The sequence below is a fragment of the Lepisma saccharinum genome, chromosome 20 (genome assembly GCF_977018435.1).
Source record: "Lepisma saccharinum chromosome 20, izLepSacc3.1, whole genome shotgun sequence".
Classification (NCBI taxonomy): domain Eukaryota; kingdom Metazoa; phylum Arthropoda; class Insecta; order Zygentoma; family Lepismatidae; genus Lepisma; species Lepisma saccharinum.
The window spans coordinates 5,579,355-5,601,971 of record NC_139248.1 but is presented as its reverse complement, the minus strand read 5'-3'; positions in this window follow the sequence as shown (position 1 = coordinate 5,601,971).

Here is a 22,617-nt window from a genome sequence, read left to right as displayed (position 1 = left end):
CTTTAATTTGTATTTTAGATGTTCACATATTTTTCGAAGAGTGTTAAAGCACAATTTTTCACTATGATTACAATCGAACGTATCATTATTTGTTGTACAAAAACTTATGTTTCTTGTACACATTTTGACAGAACCATCTAGCGGCCGGTGTAGGAACAACCAGCCCCCCGAAGTTAACGATCTGTTTTGGTGTGCTTTAAAGATGAATAGTTCGATTTAAGAAAATCTATTAATTTCCTCGGAACATTCAACTTTATCCTTCTTCAATTTTAATGAGATTTATCCAATTATCAAATTGGTACATTAAACAAAAAAGTATTGAGAGTTTCATGATGCAATGCGATTTCCATGTGTTCCAGGAAAAAAATAGTTATATTTTGTTATTGTTTAATGTTGCTTGCTTTCAAGTGTGTTACTGCTTTATATAATGAAATTGATTTATGTTTATAAGATATTCATTTGTCAAAAAAGTATAAAATAACAATCGATATGACCAACAACACAAAATGAAATCATGTGCTACAAAAGTGTACAAGAAGTGTACACTTACTTTAAACAAAAGTGTACAGAAAGCGTTGAAGAAGTGCACACAACTTTTAATGTGTCCCCAAAGTGTGCAACAAGTGTACAAAATTTCGTAATTTCGGGTCGCACACATCTAGAACACTTTAAGTACACTTTTGCAACACCTTCAGTACACATCTTGTGCATATTATATGCAAGAAAGTGTACAAGAAGTGTATTTTTTTTTACAGTGTAATATTTCTTTGTTGTTGCTTAAAATGAATTCAAATTAAAGTTTTTACTGAGATAAGAAAGTATATTTCACTTCTTACGAAGAAAAATGCTTATATGTGTAATTCCAAATTTTGCGTCTTACAATTCAGCTTAACGACTCTTTACCACTCCACCAACAACTAATAGACAAAACTCAAGCAAAACACAGTCCATAATTCCTACTGCAACAGGTTTTACAAGATGTATATTGTACATCCAACGGCGAAAGAAACAGTGGGCGAATTGTCCACCACCATTTTCATTCGGTCTGTATTACACAATGTGATGACACTGAATTGAAATAACGACGTCAATACGCAGAGAACAGTGCCTGTTTCGAACCAACATAGTTTCATTCCTTAAAACAACACAGGATGTAAAGTGTAAATCACCAACCCTGAGACCTTCTGTAAACAAACCGTCTCACCGATTCGATGTATCACTGAACACGGAGACCTTCCCGCACGCATAGAACTCGCCATGTTGAAAGTGGCACTACTTTCTTACTGTTCACATGATTATTTTTAGAAAATAACCAATGTTATAAAATATCATTATGTACACAAATCTCTAAGCTCATGGAAAGTTACAATGCATATTACTACAAAATGTTCACACTTATCTTACCTTGCCATGTCACCTTGTTATTTTACGAAGTGCACTATATTTGGCGGAACAAAAATCGTTATTAGGATGCTTGTCAAAGTTTCCAACCGCAATAAATTTACCAACTTTCTTTGTCTTGTATTGATCATCATCATCAATATATTTATTGGACTTACAGCATTGCATATGGCTGTTTATGCCCATTATATATTTTATTTACATAAGATACAATTTACATAAAATCTACAAATAAATTTCAAATACACTCCTATCTATATCAAACCTTAGAAATATAAATTACCATGTTAGAATATCATTTTGTCTAAAAAAAAATGCAAGTAAAATATATTCAATTCAGATGCAAGAAAGAAGCCAAATTTATGGGAAATGATTACTGGTGCAAAGAGTTAACCATAAAGGTGAAGCAATAAGTACAAAAGAAAGAGCATTGGGTTTAAAGTGAGACGTCATTTACGGCGGCGTATCCCATACTACAAATTGGCCGTTGTTTTACCTTACGTAATGAATCCTGTAACAACGCTGGATTTTCGTGTGGATTATTTTACTTCTATGAGTTTGCAATGCTTTCTGCATGCACGTGGTTTTGTGTACAGAAGGTCCCAGGGTTGGTGATTTGAACTTTAGAATAAAAATTAATGAAAACAGAGGTGGACAATTTACCTACCATTATCTTTGCCGTTGACTGTACACATACAGGTAAGTCGTTATTCACTGACATCATCAGAAATGGGCCAAGATGGTGAGTAAGCACAGAAATCACACACAAAATTACACAGAATTAAAAATATACAATAGTAAACATTAGTCCAAGGAGATAGAACGTGTCACTGTAAACCCAGCCGAATACTGGATCTCACACGACACGGTCGTGGTAATACTAGCCACTCCGCCACGGAGGACGGCTGCATTATAACTATTTTTAAACCAGCGTGCGAATAAAGCTTTTGGGGGATATGCCCCAATCAGTGTTGTAATTGCGATTTCCTTTCCCCGGGAAGGGGTAGGTTTGTTTAGGTATGCAAATTTGCATTTTCCCAGTTGGCAAACTCTATTATTGGCTGCCATTAGGACATTAAATCTTTTGATAACATTTAGACGTAATTTATAAACCTCCAGTATGTTTCAATTTTTAAGAAAACCCAAACCCATTCACAAAAATAGCTATTGAACTATAGTAACACCGAGAAAACATTAACAAATATTTATTGCGCGTTTAACTCAATGACTGCGTGCGGCGAGAAATGTGATCTACGTAGCTCCAACGACTGAAGCGTACGAAATCAACTCTCCTTGCCATGGTGGCAGACTTTTGTACTTTATTTAGAAATTCACAGAAAACGTCAGATGGAAGCAGGATACTATTGTCTTAAGGTGAAGAGATACAGTTACGCACCATGTGTGCATTTATTTCGATATCGTCGGAATGGGCAATGCCTCTAAATAAATCGTGGATGTATAAAAGAGTATGAATTTCTCCTCTCTTTGCAAGTGGAAGTCTTGTTTTTTTTTATGTTGATTATTAAGCTAGACACGCTGTTTTAAAAATACGATGAATAAAAATTTTCAGAATCCTTATGGAGAAAAAAAAAAGCTCGACAACTTCAAGTTGCAGCTAATGAAATGGAAGTTTCGACTTTTCCGGTGGTGAAAATCATCATCAATCTGTCGTCTTCCCGTTGATACCATTTTCTATGGCATCAGAAATTTGATATTCCAAGGAGAACGAATAAAATAATATTCCCATATGCCCAATGTTAATTAACTGTTTGCGCGAATGGTTTTAGTAGTGTTTGTTCTATAGTTAAGAAATGGTATACTACGTGTATGCCAGGAGCGTATATTCTAGGCTATCTGCGAAGCCTGGAGTGTAGAGAATATAATACAGGAGGAAAATCGATCAGTAATTGTAAATATCAGTGAAATGATGATGGTGATTCTGGAGTTGGCAACCTGATTTCTTGTGAGTTGGCAACCTGATTCCCTATGAGTTGGCAACCTGATTTCCTATGAGTTGGCAACCTGATTCCCTATGAGTTGGCAACCTGATTCCCTATGAGTTGGCAACCTGATTTCCTATGAGTTGGCAACCTGATTTCCTATGAGTTGGCAACCTGATTTCCTATGAGTTGGCAACCTGATTTCCTATGAGTTGGCAACCTGATTTCCTATGAGTTGGCAACCTGATTTCCTATGAGTTGGCAAACTGATTCCCTATGAGTTGGCAACCTGATTCCCTATGAGTTGGCAACCTGATTTCCTATGAGTTGGCAACCTGATTTCCTATGAGTTGGCAACCTGATTTCCTATGAGTTGGCAACCTGATTTCCTATGAGTTGGCAACCTGATTTCCTATGAGTTGGCAACCTGATTCCCTATGAGTTGGCAACCTGATTTCCTATGAGTTGGCAACCTGATTTCCTATGAGTTGGCAACCTGATTTCCTATGAGTTGGCAACCTGATTCCCTATGAGTTGGCAACCTGATTTCCTATGAGTTGGCAACCTGATTTCCTATGAGTTGGCAACCTGATTCCCTATGAGTTGGCAACCTGATTCTTTATGAGTTGGCAACCTGATTTCCTATGAGTTGGCAACCTGATTTCGTATGAGTTGGCAACCTGATTCCCTATGAGTTGGCAACCTGATTTCCTATGAGTTGGCAACCTGATTCCCTATGAGTTGGCAACCTGATTCCCTATGAGTTGGCAACCTGATTCTTTATGAGTTGGCAACCTGATTTCCTATGAGTTGGCAACCTGATTTCGTATGAGTTGGCAACCTGGTTTCCTATGAGTTGGCAACCTGGTTTCCTATGAGTTGGCAACCTGATTTCCTATGAGTGGGCAACCTGATTTCCTATGAGTTGGCAACCTGGTTTCCTATGAGTTGCCAACCTGATTTCGTATGAGTTGGCAACCTGAATTCCTATGAGTTGGCAACCTGATTTCCTATGAGTTGCCAACCTAATTTCTTAGAAGTTGGTAAACTCATTTCTATTCATAGCCTAGGACCACGTGACATTGTGAGATAGCCCAGATCTTGGACTCAGTATACGTCACTGATGTATGCTTTCAATTCCATTTTTTTCCTTCTGCCTGGGGGGGAAGTGCCCAACACCCCTTCTTCCCCGCCCTTAATTCGTACACTGCATTAAACATTTACTTCAAAAAAAAAGAGTGGGATGCAAAATAATTAAATGCCTTGCCTTACGGATAATAATTTTGGCGAAGTTGTAGTTGTTTAAAGTCCACTTTATGCATATTACGGCTAATCGAGACTGGACCTACAGTTTAAAGTGGGATCCGAACCACTATATGCCTCTACCGGGTATCGAACCCTTTATTACAAAGCGACGACGCTACCACTGCGCCATCGGGGAGGCCCAAGTTTGGTAAAGTGTATTTTCTTTATATATATATATATATATATATAATGATGTTGCAAATGTGTTAGAAACTTTTTGATTTTGCCTATATTGTACCTTACTGCCTATTTTAATATAAATAGCATTTTTTGTCATTTTCAATGAAATTTTTAAAAATGTATGTAACTTATTTTTCTTTCCAAAACATTATTTATATGCACATTATGGTGTTGCCACAGACAATTACAAAGCTGGGAAAGAGGTGTTGAACTCTTATAGTTATAGCATGCATGAAAATCTACGAGAAATCGGTGCAGCAGCTGACTGAAGTGCCAGAAGAAAAAAAAAGTTACTGTTGCAAAAAAAGAGCAAACGTTTAATGAGTGAAAATGTGGAATTGAAAAAATTGAATCAGTTTGTGATATTCTAAAAGGTGGAAATTCTTTTCTTGACGATATGAATCCGATTACAACAGCCTGTTTCATGTGTGCTCTAATTACTTCTGTCGAAGCAGAGACTTAGTACTGTCATGAAAGTCTGACAGACGGCTATCTATGAATGTCGATAATTTAAACCAAGTGGTTATGTGCAATCAAGGCAACAATGGAAACTAGCGATGTTGTTTTCATGTAGATTTTAACTTTTTGAATGTAACTGACTCGGTATTTGCCGCTATTTATATTTCCACATTATAAATGCCTTTTTGCCTGCCTATTTGAACCCAAAAAGAAAATGCCTGAACGTCCCGGCTCTACTGATAAGAAATCCCGAAAAATGCATTACAAGAGTAAAATTAAAACCTTAAAAGTACAATAAAAATTGTAGGGCAGGCTACATACAGCTCAAATATACATAAGGTATGAACTGTTATTTACAAAACGACATCAAGGTTGCAACAAAACGCCATTTTTTGTAATTTTAAAGATGGCGCCTCCTCTTCACACTTGCGCCAGTGAAGAGGAGTGGTTTCTTGCCTTCAGTCAGACTAAAACTTACAGAAAATTCTCGGCAATATCTCAGTGCATGCTTACCACATCAGCAGGTTTACTAATGGAGGAGAAAGTTCGACAATGCAGATGGCACTAACTGAAAGTTCAAAATACAGTTACTCACTATGTTGTTCGTACAGAGGAAGTGTGAGAAATAAACGAAAGCAAAAATTACAATAAGCCTTAGTACATTAGGTATTCTCCCTACATGTAATTATAACACGTATGGTGATTTATTTACAAGCGTTTGTTCCCCTCACAAACTTTATTAATAACGAACGAATATTATATTTTAGCACAAACATGCTATTTTGATGTCACATTTCTTTTCGTATGGCTGCAATGAAAACAGAGAAAGAAGCATCAAAATGTTACAAAATGAGACAATTTAATAGCCAGAATCATAACCCTTGGCCTTAATAACTGCTTGACATCTCCTGTGCATAGAAGAGACCAAGGACTTGCAGATGTCTGGCCTGATTCCTTCCCTATCTAAAGCGACTGCCCTCTTCAGATGTTCTTTTGACTTGCAATCATGTTTATAGACACGTTTCTTCAAACGTTGCCATAAATGCTCAAACGGATTCAGATCTGAACTTTGAACTAGTGTTTTCAACTGCTTTGGTACATTCAAAATCAACCAGTCCCTGTTGAGTTGAGCAGTACAGGGTGAGCATAAAGTCTTTCCCTGATTACAAACTTTTATTGCTAAAGAACTATGCTGGATACAGATATGCGGTTTGTTGGAAATGGTAGCTTAACTCATAAAGTTTTTTATCAGTACACTTCGACATGTGCTCCCTTTGTTGCCCTTAGAACGTCTAGGCGATACTCAATTTCTCTCCATGTCTTTGCCAACATCTCTTCCGTCACCGTCTCTATAGCATCCCGTATTCGTGTCTGAAGAGTTTGTATATCAGGAACTGGTGAACTAAACACTGTGACCTTAACGTAACCCCATAAAAAAGTCAAGAGGGGTTATGTCCGGCGAACGCGGTGGCCATGATACGGGACCGTCTCTACGAATCAGAAAAAAACAAAGAAAACTTATGAAAAAATATAAATATGCTGACCAAGGCAGTAATTTATTTTATTAAAAACATAAACTAAACGTAACGTTTCAACCTTCTAGCAACGTCTTCTTCAGACTCTGTATCAAGTACAAAAGTCTTTTGTACATTTCATGGGCACTTTTTTTCACCTTACTCTTCAGGATATTATTACAGACATGCTTGTCCACGATTCCACCAGTGACTTGCATTTTCCCAACTCCTTTAGTCGACATACAGGCTCTGTCCGAAAGGTACAAAGTTCAGACTTGAAGTATGGTCTTGGCGAAAGTGACGTCACCTAGTACAGTTCGAAAGCGCCAAGAACAGAAGCACGCAAGTACACAGCTCGCAGTACAGATGGTTGGTGACTAGGTCACGTGGTTTCTACATTCGTTGTTCATTTGTTTAAAATCGCGGAGGTAGAAAGCCAGCGACCCAGGTAGATATACGTTATGGGCCAGCAAGTTGTTGGTTATAGTTCTTCTAATGTGTGGAAATGTATGTGTACGAGTATTTGAAAATGCTATGTGATTTCTATGGTGAAAAATAAGTGTTTAAAACTCCAGGAAAACAACGAGTACTCAGTTTTTTCTACTGATCGTATTTGGCGCTGCAGTCGAAGTGCAATTCGAAAGACAACACTTCAGTCCACGACTTGAAGACCGCACTCCAAGACCATACTCGGAGGATGCTCGCTTCAAGGACAGTCTTGCACCTTTCGGACACGGCCACAGGCCCAGATCATAATGGATCCTCCACCATGTTTTACCGTAGGCGTTGTATTGGCAACATTGTCCTGCGTATTTGCCTTCCCCCACACTCTGGTCACACTGTCTGATCCGTGCAGGTTTATTTTGGTATAACCGAACAAGTTTGTCCCAAATCTCATGATCCTTATGTAAATGCTCTTTAGCAAATCCGACTTTGTCGATACGTTTGCCCTGTACGAACAACATTGTGAGTAACTGTATATGTTGATCAGCAATTAGTCTGTGCTAAAATGCAGCAAACTTGTGAAACCCTCCATACATAAATCTACTAGATAAGGTTTTCATTATATTCTCCCGTGTATGCATCAGTCATTTGTCACAATTAATACCACACACCACAATGGCCGTTTCGTTGCCACAACCCAGCTACGGCATGGAACACTTCTGCAGCCTTTTCGTGATCAATAATTGACCTTGCAGTCCCCTCCCCCACCAGCCCCTCCTTTCAATACGGGCACCGGAGATTTCTAAAGGCCTTTTGGGTGCAGCGGTGAAGGGAGGGGAAAGGTCACCTTGTCAAAATAACCGTACGGATTGTTGGAAGGAAGTTATTTAGTCTTGAGTCCATTCAATGTGGAGCATTTAGCAACCAGAGAGGTAGGGGGAGGGCCCCCTATTTTTCCGTGGGAGCCCCCTTCCTCTGAATGCCTCAAAGGGGGCTGAAAACCGAGATCTTCGGTTCTGCCTTTGTGTCCCCCATCACGTGACAGCGGGGGGTGCAATCGTTTTAGCATTTCACACATAAGGGAGTTCTGCCTTTGAAAATACACCTACACTCCACGTACCTGCCATGCCAGACTCGAAAGATAAGAACAGTCAAAATGGCTCCCCAAGGACATTGTGTTCGAAAAGAGAAGTTATTATTATTGAAGAACCTGCATGGATGTTTCGAAAGCCAAGTACCAGCATTCCTACGTCGTCAGATAGGACCATGGGGTGAATTGTTTCTTGAGGGCCTCAACGATGGCGCAGTGGTAGAGTCGTCACCTTCTGATAAAGTGGTGGTGGCACATAGTGGTTCGTATCCCTCTTTAAACTGTAATCATAAAGTCGACTTGTAGTTTTTTTTTAATTTTAGTGACAGTGGTCCTACATTAGCAGAGAAGTGATTTATATGTAGTAAAAATGTATTATAATACATAAATACATATTTAGTTATTTTCACCAAAATGTGGACTTTTTAATAATTTTCCTTCTTAATAATATAAGGCACTACATGAGCTACATAAAGTACAGTACACATACATTCACATTAATTGTAAAACAACACAAAATGAGTTTCCATTTTCTCCAAAATAATGAATAACGAAATTTTGTTGTTAAGTGTCAGGACATGAATTTCCTTGTGTTGTCCCTGAAGATGGATTTATATTGACTAAAACTGCATTCAATATCGCAAGAAGTAAAGGGAGTGTATTTGAAATTTGTCAGTTATTCGCAAGAAATACACCCAACTCTTTTGGTCACAAGGCGAAATGTAGTTATTGCGCGAATATGTAGGTTAGTATATGTTGAGAAATGTTCTGAAATATGGAAATAATATGTAAAAAAAACTACAATATGTAAAATATGAACCAAAACCTAATATATGTACAAATATGGAAAATAAAATCTGAATTAAAATAACAAAAATATCTGATTTGAGCTCCATGCTATTTACATATAAATCCGTTCGGTCCCTTACATTAGCATGCAGTGCTAATTGGACATTATCCATTGTCCAGTGCTTTAAACTATACTTATTCTAACACTATGTTTCGAGAGAGCGCCTATAGAAAAATCAGAGGTCTGTCGTAGGTTCGATTCCCACCACTGGAAAAATAAATTTCATCTGGAAACGAACGAAGAGCCGCTCACTCCAAACGTAGTTTGGTAAGTAAGTTCGTTTCTTTCTTAAATACGATGCTCCGAACCCAACAATTTTACTCGTAAATAGTTTCCTAATATTTATTTCAATTGATTGATTTGCTTTATTTTCCTTCGCTTTTTGTGCCACTTTTGGCTACTTTGCGAAGTGATGATATAATGAAACTGACGAATGGACACTCACAAACATCCCGGTCGGGATTCGAACCCGAGACCCCTGGCGTCGTAGCGCGATGTGGAAACCACTCCGCCACGGGGGCCGGCTATATTTCTTTCAACTTTATACATTAATTGATATGTACCCTTGCCATTTAATAATAATAAATTATGGCATTATCAGAGAGAGTATTCGTTCGATTATGTCTAAGCCCCGCGACTGGTTAAGTTTGCAGCAGGTTGTATGTATTAATCCGCGCCAGACTGGCGCTCAGAATCTTCCGTGCCAGTCTTGCCTCAACCGCCGAGCTGTTCATATCACAAACAGTGAGAACATCGGCAGTATTGCAGCGGAACTATATTCTGCGCGCGCGTATCGGTCTGTATATGCGAAAAGTTGCTGCAAAGTTAACCTGTCGCGGGGCTTAGGCTCGTTGACAAAGGTTCTCAACAATTGGATCTAATGGAATCTTTTAGTTTTCGCTGACCACAGTCATTAATTTGGTAAATGCTGTTAATTGGAATGTTCCAATGAATCAAAATATTTCCACTTCAATGAAAATTGTTGCGGAAACTAAATTGGTGCCCGTCCTTCAACCTCCAAATTTGGAAATTTTCCTCACTTGTAAAATTTATCTTTCAGCCAGTTTAGCTGAAGTGGAATTTGGAGAAAGGGGATAACCCGTTTCGCCTAAAATGGCGACCTGGTAATAAATCGCATTATCTTGTGTTGATAAGCAATTAGGCGAAAGGGTATTAGGCGAAACGGGACTAACTAACTGACTCTCCAGCCTTCTTGAACCCGAAGGTTCATGGCTGCAGCAATACAGGCCTTCCATCTGTCCCTATCCTGAGCAAGATCTGTATACTCTTTTCCATCCCTACCAGTTTCCTTTAGGTCCATCTGAGCATTATCCCGCCATCTTCGTGTTGGTCTTCCTACTTGTCTCTTACCATCAGGTTTCCCAACAAGAATCCTGTGAACTCCTCTTTCCTCTCCCATTCGTGCCACATGGCCTGCTCACTTAAATTATTCTAATAATATCTGGACATGAATGTACTTCTAAATTATGTAACCTTCTCCACTCACCTGTCTCCTCATCCCTTTTGGAAAAACTAAATATGCTGACCAAGGCAGTAATTTATTTTATTAAAAACATAAACTAAACGTAACGTTTCAACCTTCAAGCAAGGTCTTCTTCAGACTCTGCACCAAGTACAAATGTAACAAGGTACAAAAACAGGGCATTATATATACACAAACATTACTCCCTCCAGACTATTTAGAAAGTTGTTCTGGAACACTCTAGCAGGTGGCTTTCCCTTGTCAACTGTACTTTCACCTAAAAGGCTAAACATGAAGAAGACACAATGAACTGGAATGGGGGACTGACGTTAAACAAAGAATGGAAGAAGGTGTTATAAAGAGTGGAAAGGACAAGAGAGAAAGAGGAGAGGAGAAGGATGAAAAATGAAGGAAAAAGATCGTGAGATAAAACGTGCAACCACATTCTATATGTTTAGCCTTTTAGGTGAAAGTATAGTTGACAAGGGAAAGCCACCTGCTAGAAAGTTCCAGAACAACTTTCTAATAGTCTGGAGGGAGTAATGTTTGTGTGTATATATAATGCCCTGTTTTTGTATCTTGTTACATTTGTACTTGGTGCAGAGTCTGATGAAGACCTTGCTAGAAGGTTGAAACGTTACGTTTAGTTTATGTTTTTAATAAAATAAATTACTGCCTTGGTCAGCATATTTAGTTTTTCATAATCATGGATACAAGACTTAATGGTGTTATAATCCCTTTTAGGCCCAAATATTTTCATAAGGATTTTATTTTCAAATACTCTCAATTTATGTTCCTCTTTCAATGTAAAGGATCAAGTTTCGCATCCATATAATACTACAGGCAAAATTACTATTTTGTATATTTTAATTTTTAGTTTCGTTTTAGGCTAAACGGGACTACACGGGTTAATTTGATGATTACAATTGGAATGGAATATTAATGAATTGAACAAGTTTTAATTGTTGCAATTTTCAAGCGACGGTATCTGTGGAAATCGGAAAGGGTATCGGTTGAGAAAGTGGTATTGGGTCAATCCTAGTGAGAACAAAAAGACTACATACAACTTCTGCGATTTACATCTCGTTTCAGACTGCAGCACAAACAGTGCTGTTAATCTCGCTGCAGGTCTGCAACGTTAACTTACATGACCGAATACGCATGCGTTGCAAAAACAAGATTCGAACACGCCAACGCCCTGCAGAACGTTACAGCGATTAACTTTCATTCTGCAGACATGGCGTTATGTAAGCGTACAATTTCCATTTGAGTCCGTGAATCGGCGATCTTCGAATCGTGAAATTGGGTCTTCTTTGAATCGTCCTGATGTCATTCCTATCTGGTGACATTGCTTCATTGAAGATCCGGTCCGTCTTTCAGAGCGTTTTAATACTCCCGTCCGGTTTTGCAACCAAAAGAAATTGCTTGAGATTACTTAACCTGGCTTAAAAGCTACGGCTTCATAGACTTTCGCTTTGTCCCGATATGTCTTGGTGCCTTCGTATCTCGAAGCCTGCTTTGGTGATTGTTCGGTTGAACTGTGCCTTTGCTTCGATGCCATTGAAGGCCGGTCCTAAACTGCAAGAATCGACGTTACTGGGGTAGAATGGCGGAGGGGAGGGGGGATGGTGTTGTCTCCGATGTCTTTGTAGCATTGGGGGACTCGAATCTGCCATGTCTTAACCCAAAATCAGTGTTGCTAACCTCTCGAACTGAAAAATACCTTTAGGCCCCCACGATGGCGTAGTGGTAACGTCGCCGCCTTGTGATCAAGGGGAACCTGGTTCAATACCCGGTTGAGGCACATAGTGGCACTACCCAATTTAGACTGTAGGTACAGTCCCGATTAGCCTTCCTGTACATCAACTGGACTTAAAACACCAACTCAATGAATCAATAAAGGATCCTACTAAAGAAATTTAAGTCCAGTCACGATTATCCTATCTGGGCATAATGTGAATTTAAACCCAAAAAAACTTCCACATTCAGCCAACATATACATTAAGTGCAGCTCTAATATTAATACATTTCAATGTAATTTATATTCACTGCGCAGCTTATAATTTAAATTTTGTTATTAATGACGCAGTTAAAAGTGTCAGTGAGGTAACAACATCTGCATTATTAAGGATGTTTCTGTACATCTTGTATTCGTTTCCGTTATTTAAATACATAGACCCATCACGCCAACCTCCGTGGCTGAGTGGTTATCACACGTGCAACGACGCCAAGAGTCCCGCGTTCGAATCCTAACCTCGTCTTCATCGTCGCGATTAGCCAAAAGTGATCAATCTATTGATACCGTGAGATTCGCAAGTCAATTTGAAACCTTTCAGTCAGTAGTAGACTTGTAAGACACCGAAGTCAAAAGGTTTTGTGCTAATTTCCCCATGCTTAAGGTGGAAGGCGTTCTTGGGGACCTCAAGTCCTACAAATTTATTGTGAAGTCGATACAGAAGCTGACAATCCATTGTTGAAAATCTTAGAACCTGACGTGGGATATACCGAGTTGAAAAAACTCTGTGAAGTCCTTTCTAACCATTCCCGTAACGACAGCCGGCGTAGAAAGGTTATTTCAGTGCTATGAATAGGATACTAACTAGGACAAAGAATGCTACCAGGAACTTTAATGCATTGCACGATAATAAGCATTGAGGGATCTAAGATTCCAACTGATGATTTTCTGGAGAAAACAGTAGGTTTATGTGCCACGAAGAAAGCTCGCAGGATAAGATTGCTGTAAATTCTTGATGCCATCTTAAGCTTTGCATGATGTGTTCTATTGAGTTTAATAATTGTAATCAGGGGCGGCCGGTCATAAGGACGATACGGACGCCGCACTGCCGTGTGCAACCGCAAGTGAACAAACATTACATTAACATTTATATGATAGCTTTTACATTGTCTGAATTGCAAATATTCCATTGATTATAGATCGTTGGTTAGTCGGTTCTATATTCATTCTTCCGCGACAATTGCAAAGTTTGCACGCCACCATGCGGGGGAATACGGAACTTCGAGAGAAATGTGGCGGGGCGCCGTCCTCCCACTTTACGAGACGTAGAGCATTCTCAGTCGCGGTCGCAAGGGGTAAAAGGCGAGGAAACTGAGGAAATAACACGCGCGGGATCTCTGGCTGGGAGGACGGAGGGTTTGTCGTCCGAAACCCAACCCCTAGGCAAAACTGGCTCTCTCTTCGGAGAACGGTAAACAATGAAGAGTTGCCAGAAGCAATCAAGTTAACGTAAGAAAGAAAATTACCAACCGTTGAAAAAAAAAAATTCTGTATTCCATAATCTTATTCATTTATGACAAGAGTAGAGCAATAAATAACGCAATTTCCAATGAGGAAAGAAAATGTCGCTAACTGAAAAAGTACAGACTCTTGCATGGTTTTTGTTATTTATCGTCGCTTTTTGCTACTTTTCGGTAATCACGACGATGAGGATGAGTGATGATGGTATAATGAAATTGATGGAGGGGCACTCACAAAGAACACACATACCCATGCCGGGATTCGAACCCAGGAGCCCTGGCTTTGTAATCCGGTATGCTAGCCACGGAAGTCGGCTATATATTCTTGTTACACGCAAAATTATCGTGTAGCTATATCCGTTGTATTTTTTCTGAATTTAGTGAAAAGTACATTTGGATTACAATGATGTGGAGTACATCATGCAGATTTAAATACATGTTTTGATTAGCACCTTTGAAAAAATTCCTGATAATGTGACAAAGTTCTCCAATTTCTTTTCAAGGCGGATGTTAAATAAATTAAAAACTCGTCATTTAAACTCACCAAGAGTCGCTACAGGAACCTGTAAACTACAAATTTCTTAAAATTTGGCAAAATTGTCTGGCAACCCCGAAGCAATAAAACGACTCTTCGTTTTCCATGGAAAAGTGAAGTGAAGCTGTTTCGGTAGTTGTGCATTTATCGCGATGAACAGTGTGGAGAAATTGTTGGTGCGAAGTTTTTCTACCAGAAGTCAGAAGTCAGAAGTCTGGATGAAAAAATAAACAAAAAATCTAGTCCGAATTTGAATCTAGAACAAGTGTCAAAGAAGGGAGGTCGTGAGTTCACTTGCAAATTTCGCGTTGAAGGACAGAAGGATGAATTTCAGTTACAAGCATGTCTGAAGATTTCTGGTAAGTTTGAAGTTTTTACTTTAGAGCTTCTGGTAAAGCAGATATCACCTTTCGAGTGAGATATTTATTTTGGTGCCCTATTTCACATATCAGTTAGTCATGTTGGACAGGAGACATTTTCTGTGTAACTTTTTACTAGAAATTTTCACGATCAATTCACGTAAATATTCGTCATTGTGCTTATCAAGTTGTGTAAAAATTAATATCCCTTCTTCTTTTAAACGACTAAATCTCTTAGAATTCTATTTCTTCTTGCATCTTCTTCGCATTACTGTTAAATAATTATTAATTTAAAACGTGTAAAACATGATATTCGGTAAACACGAACGTATCAATTTCTTATCACGTTGGCTGTTATACGAAATTCATCATTTAAACTCGCATTACTAGTAGAGCAAATTTGTGCCGGCCCCCGTGGCGGAGTGGTTAGCACATCGCGCTACGACGCCAGGGATCCCGTGTTCGAATCCCGGCCTGGGCATGGATTTTGTGAGTGTCCATTCATCAATTTCATCATATCACTTATCCCCATCTTCGCAAATTAGCCAAATGTGGCACAAAAGGCGAAGTAAAATAAAGCAAATCAATTGAGCAAATTTGTGAGCTATCGCCCCTCCACTTCGGATCACCACGAGCCGCCACTGATTGTAATAGTTTTCCTGGTTCACCATTGTGGAATTTGTTCTGGATGATTAAATGTAAAAATAGGTGATAATTTACTATTTACTATTGCAATGCTAATTGACAATATAACATTTGTAACTCTTAGGCAACAGACTAATAAAAAGAAAAATCTATGTCTTTCCACATTGAATTACTAAGTAGCCTATACTTAGGCCACCGCATCCTACTTTATGTTTGTTACTGTACGTCATTTCCCGCCTGTAACGCTCAGCGTCAAGTTCATTGAAGAACCACGAACGACCACTTGTAATTCTCAATGTTAAACGCACATATGTTATATTTCGCACATGAGATTCACAACGGCCTCCCGGTTCTCTGGAATGCCCCCTCTCCCCGGAGCAAATTTGCTGAAAGAAACACTGAATTCAGGGTGTACTGGCTGTACTACATGGAAGAGAGGTTGACATTAACATTTGATTGTCTTCACAAGTGGCCAACCCTTGAACCCCTCACGAAGGTTGAGATCCACAGTCTTAAACTGTAGGTCCAGTCCTATTTACTTCCTGGTTGCATGTTTCCCACATGTCGGCGATTTGTAAGAATCTTTACCAAGTCAAATTATACTAGGTTTAGCTCAATTACATTAAGGTTGGCACCACTGCTCCCGATCCCCCTACCCTTGTACCTGTGTCCCATCGTCTCTTGGGATCAAAAAGGCTGTGATGTCGTGAAGATACCAGCGCACCTAAGAGTTCTTATTCAAATTAGAGGACAGAGGGCGACAAGGGACCGGTTCGGGGTCCCTTTACGGCCCTTTTCAGGGCCACTGACCAACTGCCAGCGCCCAAGACGTCAGGAGGTTGGGGCCATTCATGGGGACAATGGGGGTAGGAAACACCTGAGCCCCCTTCCACAGGCACCCCCATTGGTGTACGTTGTCGGTGGGATGTGACACGGACGGAGTCGGATGTCTACAGCTGTTATTTAAGACCTGATAAAGATGACGTCGAGATTCAAAACACTTTGGAATCAGCCGTAGTGTTGCCACGTGTAAGAATATTTTCCCAGGCGTAGGGAAATTCAGACTGAAAAGGGGAAATATAGAAATTGCAAGGAATTTATCCATTGAAGTCAAGCTGAATGAATTGTGAAATATTTGTATCTTATCTTTTCGCCTAATTTATATCCCAAATAGGCCTACAGAGTGTTTAGCACAGCGCGTTACGACGCCAGAGGTCTCGGGTTCGAAACCCGACCTGGGCATGGGTGTTCTTTGTGAGTCTCCCTTCATCAAATCACTCATCCTCATCTTCGCGATTAGGCAAAAGTGGCAGAAAAGTGAAGTAAAATAAACCAAATCAATCAGCAGGCCTACAAAAATTAAATATTTCAGTTTTGAGTCTTGAACAAATTAATATATTCTATTATCATATTAGTTTTTAAAATTATAATAATAATTCAATAAGTTTAAGCAACCTTAAAGAACATTTCGTATATATTTCGCAAAGTTAACATTAATTTTCCATTAATAGATTTCATTATTCCGTAATGTTCATCCATTAAATAAGTCCTAATATTTCTGTGATTCAGTGGAAATACTAGTAATAATTCTATCACCCTTCTGCTCACACACAGAGAAGGAATTTACAGGTAATGAAAAGTGTTAGATTCGTAAATGTATGTTTAGTTATTTTAATCAAAATATTGTATTAAATAATTATGGACTTAACAATTGCGAAAAATTTCAATTTCGTTAAGCAAAATTGAAATACAAAATGTGGTTCATTTTTTGTTATCGAAACAAAGGATTACGAAACTCCCTTCTAAGTGCTGAAACGTGAATATCCTCCTGTTGTCCCGAAAGACAGATTTATATGGACTGAAACTGCCTTCAATATCGCATGAAGTGATGAGAGTATAATTAAAATATGAAATGGATTTCACAGAGAAATCATTCAGGTTTCCATTATAATGAAGTGGCAGATAAAAATGCTAAAGAAGCAAGAATAATGGATCACAGAACGAATATATTATTATCATATACAGATATGTTACCAAGAGTTAAAAACAATATTCAACAAGTTTTGAAAATATGGGTTAAACAAAAATTTACAGATGTGGGTCATTCTTATAAAAATGTACTACATTTAGACAATAAGACTCCGTGGTTTTATACATTTTAAATACCCAGAAACTTTTTAGCTTTAATACTAAGATTGAGATCAGGTCATATACGTTTAAATCACTATTTATATAACATTAATTTAGTTAATTCACCTATGTGCAAGTGCAGATGCTCATGATGTTATATTTCAATGTCCATTTTATACCACTCAAAGGGAGATCTTATTCAAGAATCTAATAAAACAAGAAATACCTCTCCCAACTTCTGTATCTTCTTTAATATCGTCACCAGATATAACAATTGCATTTATTATCAATTTTAGATTTTGCATGATATTGATGTATATACATGAAAACTGTATATAGCCTATTCAAAATGTGTAATTTGATGTAACGGTATCATGTTACATGCATGACTCATTTTTAGGACACTTCGTGTATAGCTGGTATAACAGCTAAAACAAATAAAGTATGAATGAATTAATGAGTTTTGAGCATTTGATTGTCATTGTTGACAAGAATGTTAGAATAACAGCTGCACTGTCTATTGTCAAGATTTGAAATAAACCGAGAGTACAAAACGAACAGAATGCAGATGGTAGGAAAACCTTTCGTATTTAAAACAAGGAGGGAAAATGTAGAAACAGCATGAATACCTATCAAATATATGTGGGGAAATTTTTGAAAATATAGAAATTACATGAAAAAATAACTACATTTTGTAAAATATGTGCTAGACGCTTACACAGTGGAGTCTTTATAAGTCAAATTCCAAGGAGAGACGAAAGAAGTTAGAATTATCCAAAATTCGAATTAACAAAAACGTCACGATTGTTGGAATCTGTCGAATTATCTAGTAATTCGAATTGGAGAGAGCCTACTCTATCTGTAAAAATATGGACAATAATAATAGCATTTCTCGAGCTTATATAATATCATGATTCGCAAATATAGACTAACAACAAATAACATTGATTCTAGCATCATGTGAAGATATGGATTTACACATAAATTAGTTTCCTGTTAAAAACAGTAATAATAATAATAGCGGAGAGAGCACTTTTGTCGGAACTTTTAGGCTAGCTGCGGGATGTTGTGTTGAACGCGGCGACAATGAGCGTTTTGCGTAAATTTCCCAAACTGGGAGAGATACCATCCCCCACATCCAGGCACGAATCTAGAAATATATTTCGAGGGATGTCCGAACCAATAATAATAGCTAATATGTTTAAATTGAAATAAGTATATTATAATTATATTAGTACATTAAATAAATATGAATTGAATAATATTAATTAACTAATATTATATTGTTACTATTACACGAATAGGTATAAAGATGGTATATATAGAGATATAACAGCACATATTCATTATCTAGCTTACGTGTAGTTAAGATCGACATGGTTTGTAAAAAAAATATCCAGTCAAAGATATTAATATCAAAATAACAAACAAAGATGTTAGATCCATTTGGCGAAAAGTAAACTTCCTGATTAACATTTTATGCACATTATCGTAAGTACTAGAGTGCAAGCATAAATCTTTGGTACTGTTGTGATCCCAATATTATCCTTGCCTTCCAATACGTTCCGAGGAAATTAACAACCATCGCTTATATAAAACAATTGCTAAACAGGTATCCTATTTAATTTTAGTACTTGCTAAGTCTTTCGGGATTTCGGACCCCCCCCCCTAAATACGCCCTTGTCCACACCCCCTTACCCCAAGCACTATGATGAAGTTTTGTGATCGCGATTTCATTTTTTCGCACTTGGATGAAAATGGGAAACTTTGCACCTTAAAAGGGGGATTTGTACACTCTGGTTATGGCAACATTGATCACTCCTGGGAGAACTTGTCGAGTCCTTTCTGAGGTATTGGATGTCGTCTTGCCCGACGTCTTCAAGGAGCTTCAGGACCAAAGGGTGCTTGGGAAAATTTCGTATTTAATGGGGAGGAAGTGACGTAGGACGTCTCAAGCCTGGTTTCTTTTCTTTCGTTTCTTTTGCGGTCCTTGTCAGGGCGTTCCGTGTCTAGATTTCAACCGATCTCCCAGAAAAGAAGTTCATGTTTGTTCAGAGAATGGATCCCAACGGATCCTTCTTCCTTCAACTGAAGTTTCTAAGGAGCGTCAAGTATCCAAAAGCTATGTTCACGGAGCAAGGTTTCTGCTCACTGAGAGAAGTGATCATTTACGTGACGTTTTGATCACTTTTCAATATGATCAGAGTACGAAATCATTGCAGACTGGTACATTAATTATATTATATATAGGCATTATGTTGTTACATATAAAAGTAAATTAATACGGTATATTTTAAAATATTATATATATATATATATATATATATATATATATATATAGACCCATTAAAGTGACGGTGTTCAGAGTGGTAGAGTAGCAGTCTGAAACTTCGTAGATATGCTAATGTAGCAATGCGCTCGCGAATTATGCAAAACAAAAAAAAAATAGTTCCAATTCTCGCCACCAGGGTAAAAAATGGCGCTGTAAGCAGTCAAAACGTGGAATTTTCCGTAACTCTGACTCAAAGTCGGTGATATTGCCTAACCATTGTGTGAGCTCCCTGGTTGTTGTTGGTGACGCTTGTTGCTTTTTTTTCCTTTTGTGATCTGAATGTTCGCCGAACATTAAGAGTTTGAATTTTTAAGTGTAAAAAGCAATGGCTGTTGCGAAGTACTGCTAGTGAAGTTGTTTTACCAGAATGGGAGGAATAGCAACGCTGCACTGCGGAAATATCGCCAACAGAAAGGGCTGAGAAGAGGGCCCATGTCAATTAATGGGCTGAAGAAGTTGATGAAGAAATTAGAGGAAACAGGTGAATTGGGTGTTGCACCAGGGAGAGGAAGGCGGCCGTTCCCCGTGGAAGTTGTGGACGAAGTTGCTGTAGCTGACCGTGCAGCACATGCCTCAACTTCTGCAACCACTGCTAGAGCTGTGGCACGTGAATTGTCACTCCCCTGGTCAACAGTTCGCAAGGTTTTGCGGTGCATTTTACACTGGTATCCCTACAAGATTCAAACTGTGCACCAATTGAATCCCCAAGATATTCCACAACGCCGTGAGTTTGCCCATCGGTTTTTGGCACGCATGGAAGTGGATGACATGTGGCCGGGGAATATTCTGTGGACGGACGAGGCGCATTTTACTCTGGACGGTGCAGTGAATACTCAGAACTGTCGCATATGGGGTTCCACTCGTCCACATGTTGTGCAGGAACAACCATTGCACTCAGTTTACGTGACTGCTTGTTGTGGGTTCACTAGCTCCTTCATTCTTGGTCCGTTTTTCTTTGAGGAGACGACACCTCGAGGGCCTGTTAAGTGTACAGTGACATCTGCACGTTATAGGGACTTCCTTGTGCAACACGTGATTCCAGCTTTGCAAGATCGGAACTGTGAACACACCACCATTTTCATGCAAGATGGGGCAACACCACATGTCGCTCGCCACGTGGAAGATTTGCTGCGAGAAACCTTCACTAATGACCGCATCATCTCTAGGCAGTTTCCAGATGCATGGCCTTCCAGATCCCCCGACCTTAATCCATGTGACTTCTGGCTGTGGGGATATTTAAAAGATAGTGTCTATCAGGGACATGTCCGGTCTCTGCCTGATCTGAAGGCTAGCATACAACGACATGTCGCTCAGATTTCACCAGACATGCTGCGAGCAACCGTTGACCATGCCGTGTTACGAATGCAGCATGTTGCTGAATTGGGAGGCCATATTGAACAGTTTGTAACCATAGTTCCTAAAACATGCCAGAACCATTGTTTTCATGTGTTTCATCTTTCCTGCCTTTTTCCTGTAACTATACCACGTTTTGACTGCTTACAGCGCCATTTTTTACCCTGGTGGCGAGAATTGGAACAATTATTATTATTTTTTCTTGCATAATTCGCGAGCGCATTGCTTCATTTGCATATCTACGAAGTTTCAGACTGCTACTCTCATTACTCTGTACCACTCTGAACACCGTCACTTTAATTATAACCACCTGGTACAGTCTGATATGTGTATAAAAGTAACATATGTATTACTATATATATATATATATATATATATATATATAGTAATATTACTTTTATACACATAGGCCTATCAGATGTTTATAAAGTAGCAAACTAATTTATTTATCAACTGTCAATAAATTACAAAATAGTTGAGATTGGTTTGTAACGTTTTACTTTTCCTTCGATTTTTGCTTCTTCTCGTAGTAATATAAATCAATCTGATTTCATACTTATTTTCGCGTTGCATTGTTGCTTTACTTTTATTGTGCATATTTTCGTATTAGTTCAACACTAACGCACACAGTCCCACATTATCCTTTGTTCTCTTTGCATGTTTTTAATTATTTCTTAGTAAAGTATACGTTCGGAGTTAAAACTAATTGCTTGTCTCCGTTCTTAAAACAAAAACTCTGTTTCCCCCAGAAAATTTCGGTGGGCGATATATAGGACAAGATTGTTGGTGTCGGGGAAATACAATACAAGAATAAATGGGGGAAATGTCCAAGCAAGTTATTATGAATTTTTGCGTAAATGAGAAATACGACGATAATTTTTACTTTTCTCGGACCCCTAAGGCTTAGAGCCCGCCTGTCTGTATGCCCCTGATTTGACGTATTCATTCGAATTAAAACATTTAACTAGAATTTAAAACAAGATAATAATAAAATGTTTTAATTTTATTGCCCACAAAAATTAACTTTTTCATTATTATTTTTTAACTTCTATTTAATGGGATGCGAGGCCCCGATCGTTCGCCCACTTCGCCAGCCCCTTGGTACGCTACTGCACACACACACATACAATGAAGCCTTGAATAACGAACGCAATACAGGATATCCTTCCGTTTTCCATAGGAATGGTTTTATCCGATCTCCAGCCCGGTCCAAAATCGCGAAACATTGTAAAATAACATTGCAAGCAACATAAAAAATATCCAATTTTGAAAATACTAGGAACTTTCTAAATTTTAAGTTACGGAGAATACAGTAAGTGTAATGGAATTATATAAAAAAATA